At 47.4% G+C, this 14,664-nt stretch overlaps 1 protein-coding gene across 5 annotated transcripts in view; it reads left to right on the forward strand.

Moving 5' to 3' along the window:
* Positions 1-14,664, forward strand: part of MYH11 (myosin heavy chain 11) — a 93,356-nt gene that overhangs the window by 22,691 nt on the left and 56,001 nt on the right. The window lies entirely within an intron of this gene.

Consider the following 14,664-nt stretch of genomic DNA (forward strand, 5'->3'; position numbering starts at 1 on the left):
TCCCAGGAATGCAAGGCTGGTTCAATATTCAAAAATCAATCAATAGACCAGTGTAAAGAAGGAAAAAAACACATGACCATAGCAATTGATTCACAGAAAGTATTTGACAAAATTGACTATCTGTTCGTGATCAAAACTCTCAGCAAACTAGGAACAGAAGGGAACGTCATCAACCTGAGAAAAGACATCTACAAAAACCTACATCTAACATCATACTTAACAGTGAAAGTCAGTGCTTTCCCCGTAAGATGAGAAACAAGGTAAGGGTGTGTACTCTCACACCCCGATTCAGTATTGTACTAGAAGTCCTAGCCAATGCAGTAAGGTAAGAAAAAGAAACTGGGGCATCTCTAAATTGTGAGCTTTTCCTGTTCGACTCCCTTGGTCCCCTCTCAGCAGATCCTTTGGCCTCAGCAGAGTTGATCCTTTGCTTTCTGCATTAAGTGTTGTAGGTGCACCCACCCTCATATCATCCATCTCTGGGGAGTGGTGAGAAGATTTTCTTTCCTATCAGTGGTTCTGGGTTTGAGATACAGGAATTCGTCTGTCCTTGTCCTTGGTAAAGGGCAACAGAATAGGGCTTTGGCAATTTTGAAGCTGTGCACAAATGTTACGTGACTGTTCAGTGTGAATAGTCCAGCAATTGAAAACTGGCAGCTGGTAGGCTGGCTCTAGCGCTCAGATAAGTTTGCTTTGATCCACTTGGAGTTTCAAGGACCTTTGAATTAGTCACCAATTTTTAAAAATTTGGAAATTGTACCTAAAAAATCCAGATGGCTAGGTTGTTTTGAAAAGACTGGAACACCTGGCAACACAGGTCCCGTGTTCTTCCATGTCAGCCACTCCTTTGGAGGGGGTGTGAGTTCCACAGGTCCCAGTTTTCCCCTGGCCTGGTGTGTTGGTTTGTGTTAACTGCCTGGCCCCTGTGTTTGATTTTGCAACCCTGGGACCCTGAGTTCTGAGTTGGGAATTAAGAAGAGCTTGGTTCTGGAAACTCTTGAGGGCAGCGATCCAAGTGTGCCTAGGAGATACCCTCCAAGGTAAGGGGCTCAGGCAGAAGTAGCCCAAGTTACTGACAGAGTTAGCCAAACCCCACAAGTATGAGCCATCTTGGACCACTGAAGACACAGGATTACCATTACCTCCAAAGACCAAAAAAAAAGAAAAAATCCTTTGTGGTCTCCCTTGATAGAAAACTAGAAAATGGTGGTTCACACGTCTCTTTGGGAAGCTGAACATCTCAAAGTGACAGTGTATCATTCAGAGGGCTTTGGGTTGCAAGGAACACAGCAACCAATTAAAGTGGCTTAAATTACGGGAATTTATTACCTCACATAACAATAAGTCTGAAGGTCGATGATTTCAGGGTTAGTTAATTCAGCAGGTCAAAAACAGATGTCTTTGGAATTTTCTTGGCTGCTTCCTTACGGTCTCAAGATGGCAGCCATAGCTCCAGACATCACATCCTCACGTGATAATATTCACACGTATGAAAGAAGTGGAGGGTTAATTTCTTTTCCTCTCTCTCTCTCTCTCACTCACTCACACACACACACACACACACACACACACACACACACACGCACACATTAGGGAGGAAAGCCTTTTCCAGAAACTCTTCAGCAGACATCCCCTTATGTCTCATAGGCTAAAACTTGGTCACATGTCCGCCTGTAAACCAACCACTGGCAGAGGTGACTGGGATTTTCACGATTGGTTTGGACTATTCCTGGAGCTGAGGGAGCTCCCACAAAGCACATTTTATCTAAATACCAGAATGAAATAAAATTCCATGAGCACAGGAGAAGTGGGGGAGTGGCCACAATACTCTTAAAATATTTATGTGCCACTTTTGAAAAGCTTTAGTATATATTCATTCTAGAGAAAAAAATGCATTTAAGCAAAAGAGAACTTACCTATAATTCTGTATGCAGCCTTTCATATGCTGAGCTGATGGCATGAAATGAAGGAGGTTTTGATCATCTGAAAATAACTGGTTCCAGAAAAAAAAATCACTTAAAACAGGGACTAAAGTTTTACTATCAATAGTAAGGGAGGAAAAAAAAAGGTTTTGACTGGGCTTGAAAAACGACATCGCAAATTATGGACATAGGTTTATTTTATCTCACATGCAATTAGATGCTAATTATTAGATTGAGTATAAAATTAATTACAGGTTTTTTTGTTGGCCTTTTTTTAATTTTTATTTTTTATTGGACAAAATCCTGTGAGAGCGTAATACAACGTTCTTCCTATCACGCTGGATTAGTACAGCCTGGCATAAGAAGATAATTTGTACCGACTTGCTGGGCACGGTCACCAGTTTACTTCTTGTGTTTCTTGGTGTTTGGCACAGTCTCTCTAAGCCCCCTGTTGTGTGTTGTGTCTTCATGCCTGATGACTCTCTGACACCCAGTCGTGAATTGATCTGACTTTTTCATGGCCTTTCCACGCTCGTGGACTGACACTCTTCCCCTTCAGGGAAATCGAGGATTTTGGAGAGCTGTTTCTTTTTTTGTGTTTGTATCACGATGGTGATGTTGACACTGAATCATCCGCGAGGTGAAGCCATTGAGTCAGTGGAGGAGGATGCTTCAGTGGGGTCTGATTCCTGAGTGGTCGATTCCTCGAACAATATTTTTGCGTTGTGATATCTTTTGCTCCTGGACGACCTCCCAACTGTGGGTCACTCGATGGTGAGGACCCCTGTGCCCGTACATTTCATTCCTTTTAGGCCCAACATTTTAACACAAAATTATATAGTGAACATAAAATTACTTAGAAATGTAGACACGTTGTAAAGCCCCAAGAGACAATGGCAACCAAGAGCACACACGCGTCCATAAATGATAAGCTCTTTATTTCGTTGGAATGGCAATTAACAGCTGCTACGATGCATTTGTTTTGATATCACCTGATGCTCTCTGGCAAACTTGTGATAATAGACTCCAATGGAAAACAAATCTCAAAAAAACAAAAAAGAAAAAGAAAAATCATGGAGAAAAATGTAAGCTTGGGAAAAATACTGTTTTTCTCTATGAAGTGGGAAGTTGGTTTTGGCGAAGGAACATGCAGGCTCAGCTTGTGAGTCCATTGAGAAATGCTGCTACCTCAGGCTGGAAACTCGCTCTGTTGGAATCCACACTGAGCTTTCTGTCTTGTTGGAGAGGTGAAGCAGGGGCTGTGGTTTCCTCCTGCGGTTCTTTGTGGAACAAGATGGAGTGTGAAGAGGTGGCGTTGGGGAGGGATGGATTAACACGTTCACTGAATATAGAATGAAACATCTAAAATGTGGTACATGGACTCTGAAGTTCCCAAGGACCCGTAAGCTCTGTAAAGCCCCCGGACATCATTCTCGTCTGCCTGTGCATCGCTGTCTCTCCAGAGCCTTTCCTGGGACCTGCCATGTAGTAGTTGCTCAGTTAATAGTCGTTGAATGCATGAGAAACTATTAGTGTTGTGTAAGGGAAAGAACTTGACAGGGGTCAGGATGGGTGGGGCAGGTTGTCTGAGAGGGATGTGGGCTTTCCAAGCCTTGAAGGATGGTTTACTAAGATGGGAGAGGGGAGCTGGGATGGTATGCCCCCTGAGAATAGCAAAGCCTGAGTGTGGAGGTGAGAATGGGTGTGGTGACGACAGCAGGAGCCCGTCTAAAGGTGGGGGTGGGGAGCTAGGTGGGGAGCTCAGCGCTGCAGGCTCAGCCTTTTGTTGCCTAAGAAGAGTTGGGAATATGGGAGAGACTTTCTAAGACAAAGTTCACAGACAACCCCCTCCCAAAAGGAAACCAAACCCTTTAGGGGGGAAGGAGATGAGAGGAAGTAGGTATTTAAAAATGTGTCACCTATATGAACATGGAAATTACATCTTGTTTACTTGTGAAATTTCCCGTGCTTTTGTGTGTGTTTTTTTGGAGAGATGGTACAAAGTAAAAGGGTGGAAATTCTCCCTTCAGCTCTCATGCATCAGACCCCTAGCTCCCCTCCCCAGAGACAACCATAGTTTCTAGTTTATTAGGTATTTTTCTAGAGATTTCCTTTGCACATGTGTGTGCATACATCCCTGTTTCCTACCTCCAAAGGAAACAATCTGTGTGCACTGTAATACACTTTGCTAGAGTGTTCCACGTCGGTGCCTAAAAGGATTCCTTGTTCCCTTTTTCGGTTTTTATTTAAGGTGTATATACATGAAGATGGTTTAGAGTCAAGTAATTCCTCAAGGCTTGTTGGGAAAAATAACCCTCCTTTGTTGCTTCTCTAATTTCCACTTCTCTAGAGATAACCAGTATCAACTCTTGTAACTGACTTTTTAGTATTGACCTCCATCATCTCTAAAAAAACTTGATTCCATTGCTGATATCTTAATTTTTTTCTCAGTCTTAGCCATTAAGTATTGACTTTTCTTCGTGGAAGATGAGGATTTAGCTCACCCCCTTGCTTTGCCCTTCCCGCCTCCTCCCAACACACACACACACACACACACACACATCTCATAGACTCCCAACGTAGTTTTATATTAACTTTGATGAAGTCTGTATTCTGAGTTTACATTATAATAACTGTATAAATGCTGTTCACAGCTGAGCTCTGCACTTTTTCGTGATCATGTTTCCTGTACAACTTAATTCTTTGCCACAGAGTTAGGAATTGCCTTTTTTTTTTTTTTCCAACTTGCTTTTCTACGTACTTACTAACTCTATCCCCAATTCTCCTTCTAAATGTGTGACTCTCCTTTTAATATGTCCACGTATGGGTTGGGGATCCTCTCCTTGAAGGTGATTGCTGCTGGAGCCTTCTGACCTGCCCTGCGTGCACCCTGTGTCTGGGAGCTGACATCTGGGATCTGCTTATCGTCTTTGGAATTCCCTTCAATGCCCTCAAGGGGGATTCCTGGTTTCCTACCTTCCCTGTCTTCCTCTTCCTTGATTTATTCTCTTGTTGAAATAGAGCCCCTTCTCTAAGAGCTTCTCAAGAAAGGATGAACATGAGGAAAACTGAGACCTTGCATGTCTGAAAGATTTGACCCTTCTGTAATATTTCAGGATAGTTTCGCTGGGTTTAAATTTTTCAGCAAGAAATAGGTTTCTTTCAGAATTTTTAAGGCATTGCTTCTTCATTGCCTGCTAGCCTCAGCTGCATTTTTGAGAACGTAAAAGCCAGTCTGCTTCTTAGTCCTTTGTACACGACCAGTTTTTTGTTATTGTTGCTGTTGTTGTTTTTTTCTCGCTCTCCTTCACTGGAGGCTTTTTGACTCTACGTTCTCCTCCTTTTCATAGTGATGGGATTCATCACGGGTCGTTTTCACCCGTCCCTGTTCCTTGTGCTGGAGACTTGGAGAACCCTCTTAATCTGTAAACTCATGTCCTTAAATTCTGGGAAATGTTTGAATTCCTTCCTTGTTCACTTATTTCTCTTTGTGTTCTCCCTTCTGTTTTTCCTAGAAGTCTTCTTCTTTCCATAATGGAACTCCAGGACTGTTCTGTCATTTCCACTTCTTCTACATTTATCTTTTTTATGCTCTGTTTTCCGGGCAATTAGCTCACTGTTATCTTACAACCCTTCCACGGAGTTTTAATTCCTGTTACCATAATTTTTAATTGCTAGGAACTCTGTGTTGTTTTCTGAACACTTCTTTCTGATAGCACTCTTTTCCTGTGTGATACGATGTCCTTTTCCTTGGAGGATACTTCTCTACTCGTATGCGTTTTCTCTGTTTCCTCCAAGATGCATATTTTCCTATCGGTTTGTTGTGACTTCTGCCTGTCACATGAGTGGCTTTCTTCAGATGTCTGGCGATCCTTGGCTGTGTCCATGGGCCCCACACGGGGGGTATGGAGGCTCCATGCTTGCAGGAGGAGCTGGCTGCTGGTGAACTTGAATATCTTATGATGGAGCTGGGCCATTCCATTGGGGCAACTTCTGACATATATTTCAGTCTTTTTTTCTTGGGTTGACCGGATTCTTCAGAGAAGACTTGTGCGGTCTTCTGCCTGGAGGGTAAAGATCTGTCTTTGCACCATCATTTTGAGGGTCTAGTTGAAAAGAGGTCAAGGGTTTCAAACTGTGGATGGAACTTGCCCATTATGCGCCTCCTTTTGATATGGTCCCTGTGACACCCCCCACTTCGCCCCCGCAGGACAGAGGCTCTCTATTTAACCCTCTCCAGAGACTAAATCTGCCTCCTCCTGGGGGCTGTGGGAAGGGCAGTCACTTGGCTGCAGGGGGTGTCGAAGGTGTGGGGAGTATCTAGCAGCTTCTCAAACAGACTTTTGACAAATCCTTGTTTTTTTTTGTCCTCCTGCACCCCCTCTTCCAGAGGCCCCTGGTGTGGCCAATTCCTGAGGTTTGGGCTGGGGCAGGGGAGTCAGTGAGGAAATGGGGTTGCTTCTCAGCAGTCCCCACCGCCAGCTTCTTTCTTGGGGCTGTCCTCACTCGTCCTGTTTTCTGGCTCCCAAGACTGCGTTGCTTTTCCCTCCTCTACAGTTCATTTGAACTGGTTCATGTGTTTTTGAAAAATCCCTTCCCTGTCATTTTCGTGAGGTGTGGGGGAGGAAGGCACACTCAGTGCACGTGTTCACCCCACTGTCCTTCGATGGAAATTCTCTTGTGCCTTCTTTTCAAAGAAGTGACGACGAGAGTGGCTTTGTACCGCGTGCTTCCTATATGCTCAGGGCTTTACAGGGATATTCTCAGTTCATCTTTCACACAAACCACAAGGCAGGCAGGATCAGAATAGGACCTGTAAAACGAAGCCCTGAAACTATTATGGTGCCCATGTGTGCAATCCAGGATGAAAACAATAAATTACAAAGTCAGGAAGATCAATCAAGTTTTCATTTTTTCCCCATTACGTTTACCTTGGTGGCTTTTAGGAAATAGCAACTATTGCATCCTTTCAAAAGATTTCTTTATTTTCCCTTCTTTGGTGTGTGTGTGTGCGCGCGCGCTTGCATGTGGGCCTGTGTTTACAGGACTCATTGCTGGAGGCAGCTGCTATTATTGACCCATTTTATAGCCGGGGAAACAGGCTCAGAGAGGTGTAACCCTAACATAACACTTGAACTTGGCCTGTCTGACTCCAAAGCGTAAGGATGGCCTGTTTAGTGGATGGTGCTGAGCTGGTCCACAGTGCCCCCTGCCGTTCGTTGAAGGCGATTTGTGCCTTCCTGTCTATCCTCTTACATCTCAGGGTGTTGAAGGCTCAGCCCTCAAAGCTGCAGTTAAGTGACTTCAGTGAATTAACATGATGAAAGTGGGGAAAGCGCGTGTGAAGCTTTCCTGACAAAAACCACTGTGGATCTCCTGCCATCCTGCCATGGGTCCCTGGGGTGTGAAAGGCAGATAAGATTTCATTCTCATCTGCTGAGAGGAGCCGTCAGGATTTGTCACCCTGTGCAAGAAAGCAAGACTGGAGTGTTTTGTCCTCACTTAATTAGCACCACATGGCCACTCTCAGAGGATTAAAACAGACACAGCAGCCCTCAGGCCTTTATCAGCTCAGGCTGTTGGCTGAAACCTCTCCCAGCAGAAGAGAAATCTAGGAGGTGGGAGGAGCCAAACTGTGCTGTGCAAGTTCCCACAGGCAGCTGTATCCCTCCGTCCACGTCAGCTGGCCCTGGGGGGCTGGCTCTGTAAACTCCACAGGGACAGGAAGGGCACTGATGTCCACTGCGCTCACTGCTGAATCCCGCATGGCTCAGCCCTCACCGGCACCCTGCAGGACAGCCTCCCCATTGGACATAGTGCGGAAACTGAGGCTCAGAGCACCGAGTGACTTGGCCCCAGAGCGGAGTGTCAAACCTAGATAGAGACGTCACTTTCAGCTGCCCTCAAAACGTCTTTCCCCCCGCTGAGGCAGTGTGGTGCACCGTGTAGTGCTGTTACCCCCATTTAACAGATGAGGAAACTGAGGCCCCCAAAGGCAACAGAGCATGGCTTAGGCCTCATAATTAGAAAGGACTGAACTTGTCCTGATCCCTTGTCCTCCTGCGACAAGAATCACTGCCGTCTATAACCACGTCACTGGCTCACGATATTAGATGACTGTGGTGAAGATGACAGCAGCCGTTATTGAGCTCTTGGATGTGCTGTGGGTCATTTTAACCTCTTTGGAGATCCAGTCTCATTTCCTCGTTTTCATATCCTTGAAAGGTGTGGGTGATGATCCCAGCTTTCCTGGTAAGGAAACTGATGGCTCTGAGCTACCCAAGAGCTGGAGCCTGGACGTAATTCCAAGTCACTTTGCCCCAGAGACTGTGTTTGGGCAGAGGACCAGTGAGTTGCATGCTTCGTGGCCTCTTGGAGAGTTTGCCGTAGTTCTCAGCTCTGTGTCTGACCTGGCGGGGCTCTGTCGGTCTAGCTCGGTCCTCTTTGAGGTGCCGGGAGGAGTTGGTTGGCGCGGCGCTCTGAGTTTTCATGAGAAGCTCACGTTCCTTGGCAGGAAATGAGAAGGATAAACGTTCATGTGGTTCTGACAAGGCTTTGATTGGCTGCCAGAGGTATCTTCCACGGATGGGAGAGAACTAAGAGGAGTGAATTTCTTTTGATAAGCAGTAAATAGAGTTGAAGAGGCAGACATGCTTAAGGGAGTGGATTTGAGAAGCTCCAGCTGACACTTGGTGACAGTGTGGAATACACATGCTTCTCCCTCCTCGTCTGTGTTGTCGCAGCCTCCGAGGGAATCTGGCTCCCCCGTCCTTTTTTCATTCAATAGTGTTAAATGAGGCTCCACTGTCCGGGGGTAGGTCCTGGAAGAGGGGTACAGTCTACTGGGGGGCAGCTATTACTCAAATCCCATAAATGCATGTGCTATGGAGGGGTGGTCCAGGGAGCTTTGAGGTGGACCCCTGGGGGCCTGTCCTAGGCGGGGTGGGGGGGGAGCAGAGGAGGCCTTCTTGGGAGGTGATGTGAGATCCATGAGCCCCTGGGGCTGGAGCAGAGACAAGCGGGGGAGTGTGAGAGTTAGGAGCTGAGGTCCAGGAGGCCATCAGGAGAATCCCGACATCGCCTTAACTGGCCAGTTCTGCTGTTAGAGACGCCACATCTCCCTGTGGGTCTGGAAAGTTCCTGTTGGGATCCAGTGCAAGTTCTCAGAGCATCTCTGCTTACCCAGAATCTCTCCCTACCCAACTCTGCTGGGGGCGAAGGGTGGGGAGAGGAAGGCGGAAAAAAGAGACGGGCCCTGGCGTGCAGAGCAATGTTAGGACGTGGGCTCTTCAGCTGGGTTCAAATCTCAGCTCTGCCAAGGTGCCAGCTGCTTTGTGCCTCAGTGTCCTTGTTTGTCCTGTGAGGATAATAACCGTGCCTACTCTAGTGGGTGTGAGGGTTGATTTGGACAGTGTGTGGGGTGCACAGAGCCTGGTCAGGGCAAGGGCAGCCAGTGTCAGCTGTCAGCTGTCAAGGGCCCACGGTGGAGGCCCAGCGCTGACATTCACCTTGGGTCTGGAACGCTCTAGCATCTGCCCTCAGGGGTGGCTTCAGGTTGGGAGCCATTCTCTGCACACTGTGGCGGCTGTGTCCTTCATTCCTCACTGGCCTGGGGATAGCAGTGACCCTGCAGGGACGTGGGCTTGGCAACGTCCCTCTCGCTGGGTCCCACCACAGCCTGGCACTGGAAGGGAGGGAGAGAAGCCGTGAGCCTGGGTCTGCTCGGTTTTGTCCTTTTATGGTCAGCCTGCAGGCCTCTGGCTCCTCAGCCATAAACCATGAGCTGGTGTTTGGGATCGGGCCGAAATAGCTGTTCTGTGGGGAGCTGGAGTCTCCTGAGAGCAGTCAGGCCCGCTGCGGGGGAGGGGAGCCTGGAGCCCTTTATCGCCTCCGAAAGCTCATGTGCAGACTTGCACATCCAAGGCCAGACCCCCCCCCCCCCCAGTCCTCAGAGAAAGTGGGGAGGGAGGCATGTTTAAGATGGGGTGTGAAGGCTCACCAACCCCAGGGCTCTGGGCTGGGAAGCTGAGCCAGACAGAGGCGATGCTGGAAGCTGCCCAGGGCTCCAGTCCGGCCCTTCTGTCGGGTTCCTTCCCCCGCTGACCTGCTGCATCCCAGGCCTTCTTCTGGGGATGTTCTGCCTCCTTGGAGGCTCTCCCTGGGGATTCCAACACATCCTTCCGGAGGCAGCTTAGTTGTCACCTCAGCTGAGAAGACTTCCTGTGTGTGTCTCAGGGAGCATCAAGGCCAGCCCTACCTTCTGTAACCCTTCAAGCCTGTACTCTTAGAGGTTTGCTCACATCTCGCCCTCTGTCGTCTCTTTGCCGGTCTGACCCCCACATTGGATCATAAGCCTCCCAAAGGCAGAGACTGAGGTCTCGGTGAACTTGTGTTTCCTGACACATCGTAGGGCTTTACAACTTGTTTGCAGAGTGAATATGTTAATACAGGAATAAGAGTTTACCATTGCTTCTAACTCAGTTCTGTGTGTGTGTGTGAGAGAGAGAGAGAGAGATTGATTAAAATCAACAAGCATTTACTGAGTACCTGCTATGTGTCAAGCGTTGTTCCTGGCACCCGGCATCAGGCATAGCCCTTGACCTTCAGGAGCTCACGGGCTAGTAGGAGACGCATTAAAAGAAGTTTTGTAACTGTTGGGAAACATAGATCTGTGTGAATATGAAGGCGTCAGGTCTCTTGATTCAGAGATGGTATAAATTTAACACAGTGTTTAAAGAAAGCTTTATGGTGGTATAACTTATGTAGCACAAATTAATCCGCTTTAAGTATATAATTCACTGGTTCCTTGTGAATTTACAGGGTAATGTACCCATCCCCACAATCTAATTTTATATTTCTGTCACCCCAAAAAAGAAATCTTGTGCTTATCTGTAGTCACTTTCCATTGCTACCCTCACACGCAGGCAATCGCTAATCTACTTGCTGTCTCTCTAGATTTGCTTATTCTGGACACTTGATATAAATGGAATGAATGATGTGACATGTGGTTCTTTGTGCCTGGCTTCTTTCACTGAGCATAAGGTCTTCAAGGTTCCTCCACGTTGTAAGCCTGTGTCGGCACTTCATTCCTTTTTATGGTTGAGTAATATTCCATTGTATAGATAGACCACATTTTGTTTATCCACTTACCTACCAGTTGATGGACATTTTTATTGGTTCTACTTCTTAGCTATTATAAATCATGTAAAGTAGCCTGATTTTTCCTAAGATGGAAAAGAAAAACTCTGCCTGTCATATCATGGGTAACTGGTCTGTTACCATTCCAAATAATCTGTACTCTTCTTCCCTAAAGAGTATCGGGGTGAAACAGTAATCACAGTGAGGTCAAGTGCTACAGTGGAGGGGACATTTAGACTAGGGGAGCCAGGGCCACCACTAGGCATTGTGGCATGTATGTCGAATTAGAAAAAGGCATCCCTTTCTCGAGGCACTTTTCCTCCATCTGCTGGAAGATTGCTGTAATAAATATGCAAATCCACAGTGACCCGTGTGAATGGTTCCCCCTAGAGTTAAGCAGTGTACAACTTGTACCACTGTCCATGGCGGCCCTGGAAGGGGGCGTGCAGTACGAAGGCCTCCCACTTAGCCCTAGGGAGTCAGAGAAAGTGTCATAGAGGAGGTGACTCTCCAGGTGACATTTCAGGAATCGGTTAGGTTATATACCCCAAAGAATTGAAAATAGGTCCTCAAACAAAAACTTGTACTTGAATATTCATGGCAGCATAGCACGAGTCACAGGAGCCAAAAGATAGAAGCAACCCAAGTGCCCCTCAGTGGATGAATGGATACACAAAATGTGGTCTGTCCACACAATGGAATATTATTCAGCCATAAAAAAGAACAAAGTTCTAAAACAGGTTATAACAGAGATGAACCTCAAACAACATCATGGTCAGTGAAAGAAAGTGGACACAAAAGCCCATGTATTATTGTATTTGTATGAAATGTCCAGAATAGTTCAATGCAGGTGACAGAAAGCCGATTGGCGGTTGCCAGGGGTTAATAGGTAGTGGAGAATGCTTAATGGATGTGGGTTTTATTTGGGGCTGATTTGAATATCTTGGGACCAGAGAGAGGTTCTTAGCTGCACAATGCTGTCAGTGTACTACCTGCCACTGAATTGTTGGCTTTTACATGGTTCATTTTATGTTGCTTGAATTTCACCTCAGTGGAAAAAAGGAAAAGAGAAAAAAGGGAATGGATTAGGTAGGAAGAGACACGGTAGAGAGAATATTTTGGGCAGAAGAAACAGGGTGTGCAAAAATCGGGTTGGGGGACTGCTTTGCATACTCAGAGAACTCTGTTCTCTTATGTCAGACACACGTTCAGGCTCAGGCAGGAATCAGAAAAACCCAGGAAATCAGTTTTCCGGGCTCCACATGGGTCAGCCAGCAGTACCCACACCGGGACCTTCTGCCCACAGCCAGAGAGCTCTGTTAGCTTCCCACGCTTGGAGGCGGTGTGTTTCCGATGGGAATGTCCCAGGCCAGAGGTCCCCCAGGCGCCCTGAGCACGGAGCCTTCTCCTGGAGCTGGCTCCCTCTCCTGGGGACCTGTGAGGAAAGGCCTTTGGATGAGCATCTGACCCTATAAATCTCGTGTGCTCCGGGCCGAGGCTTCCCAAGGCTGCTGGGAAAGCCTGCCTTTCTCTCTCCCCAAAGCTGATGGATCAAGATAGCCCGTCTGTCTGTCAGTCTCCAGATCACTCCTTAAAATAGTGGAGGTTGTCTGGGCCAGCCCCAGGGCTTCCTCTCTGCCTGGGTTCAGATCACAGGGTCTTGCTTCCTCCATCCTCTCGCCCCTCTGGCCCTTCCGGAATCGGTTTTTAACTGGTTTCCTGTTAGCTCTGTTCCCCAGCGGATTTCCCCGCCTGGGTGGGGGTTGGAACGCCAGGCCTCCCCATTGCCCCAAGTCCAGTACAAGGAGCTGGTGGTGGTGCCAATGCATGGTGCTCCCCTTTGCAGTCACCCCATCAAAAGGGTGACACTGACCTCCGTCTCTCTCCAGAGTGTGCCCAGGAGATGAAAGATCTATGGTTTTCTTTCTACCTGTTCTTATCGTGGAAGCAAGTGCCACCAGTGCACGAACGTGGGTTCTCTGAGGAAGGCAAAGCCACGCCAGAGCAAAAAGCAGGGCCTTTGGGGGCCGTGCAGACTCGGCTTGAGTCCAGCCTGCCACTTACTGGCTGCGTGACTGTTCCTGTTCTAGGGCTGTAATACAGTCACTGCAAACTGGGGGGCTTGAAACAGCAGGGATTTGTTCTCTCACACTTGTGGGGGCCAGAGGTCTGAAATCAAGGTGTCTGCAGGGTTGGTTCCTTCCGGAGGCTCTGAGAGAGAATCCAGCCCATGCCTCAATCCCAGCTCCTGTGGCTGCCAGCCGTCCTTAGCGTTCCTCAGCTTCTAGACGCAGCGCTCTAATCTCCATCTTCACATGGCCTTGTCCCTGTGTCTCTCATCTCCCTCGTCTTTCTCTGATAAACGAGGACACTGGTCATTGATTTAGGTCCCATCCTAAATCCAGGAGGACCCCTTCTAGAGAGCTTTAGTTACATCTGTAAAACCCTTATTCTAAATAAGGTCACCTTCTGGGTTCCTGAGTGGACAGATCCTTTGGGGCCACAGTTCCACCCACTGCTGTGACCTTGGGCAGGTCGCCTTACTTCTGTGCTCTGTTTTCCTCATCTGTAAAATGGGGCCGCTGTGGAATTACATGAGTCGCTGAGGACAGAGGAGCTCAATGCAGGCCCCTGACACAGTGAGCGCTCCGGCGATGGGCTGGCCATTGGGTTTTTGGTTTTTCCCCCCTCATTCCTGAGCTGTTTGGTTATAATGGTTTCCTCAAGGGCAGTGAAGACTATTAGGTTGACCATTTTGGATGGGATGACGGAACAATTATACAGACTCATAGCACAAACATGAACGGGACAGAAGCTGGGGAAAAGAAAATAGGTCTCCTGTCCTGATTCTCTGTCCATCTCCTCTCTGTTGGCAAGGTCAAGGGCGGCTTCACCATATATCTGATGCACGTACAAGGATTTGAGGGCGGGTATGTATGTTTGTGCATATGTGCATATATTTATGTATATATGTGTCACCCTTTTTAAAACACAAAAGGTATAGTACCCTCTTACCTAGCCTTTTGTTTTTGTAGGTTAATGTACCTTGGAGATTTTTCTGTGTCATTCCATAAAGATCTGCCTGGTGCTTTTTAATGGTTGCCTCCCGGGCCATTATTTGGCCGTGCCAGAATAAAGACTAGCATTTTATGTAAGTGGTCTTCAGTTGATGGGCCAGTTAAATGATCTGTTTTTGGTCTTTTGCTGTTGCTGATACTGTGGCCAGCCTCTGGCAACCATTAAGGTGCTTTCTGTCTTGAAGGATGTGCCTATTCGGGACATTTCATATAAATGGAAACATACACTATTTGGCCTTTTGTGTCCGACTTCTTTGACTTAGGCTCATGTCATGCAGGGTCATGCAGGTGGTAGCGTGAGTCAGAACTGTGTTGTTTTTATGGCTGAAAACAAATTCTGTTGCATGGCTAAGCCACATTCTGTATTCCAGATGAAGGAACTGAGGCATGGCGTGGTTAAGAATATGTGCCCAAATCCCCAGGGCAGGGAAGTGGCCAAGTGGACCCCATTCTGTCCGGATCCAAAGTCCATGACCGAATCTGGGCAGAGTGGGTCTCCCAGGACGCTCCAGAGCTGGCAGGGCTGA

The sequence above is a fragment of the Rhinolophus sinicus genome, chromosome 10 (assembly GCF_057876585.1).
Source record: "Rhinolophus sinicus isolate RSI-liver-muscle chromosome 10, RSI-T2T, whole genome shotgun sequence".
Lineage (NCBI taxonomy): Eukaryota > Metazoa > Chordata > Mammalia > Chiroptera > Rhinolophidae > Rhinolophus > Rhinolophus sinicus.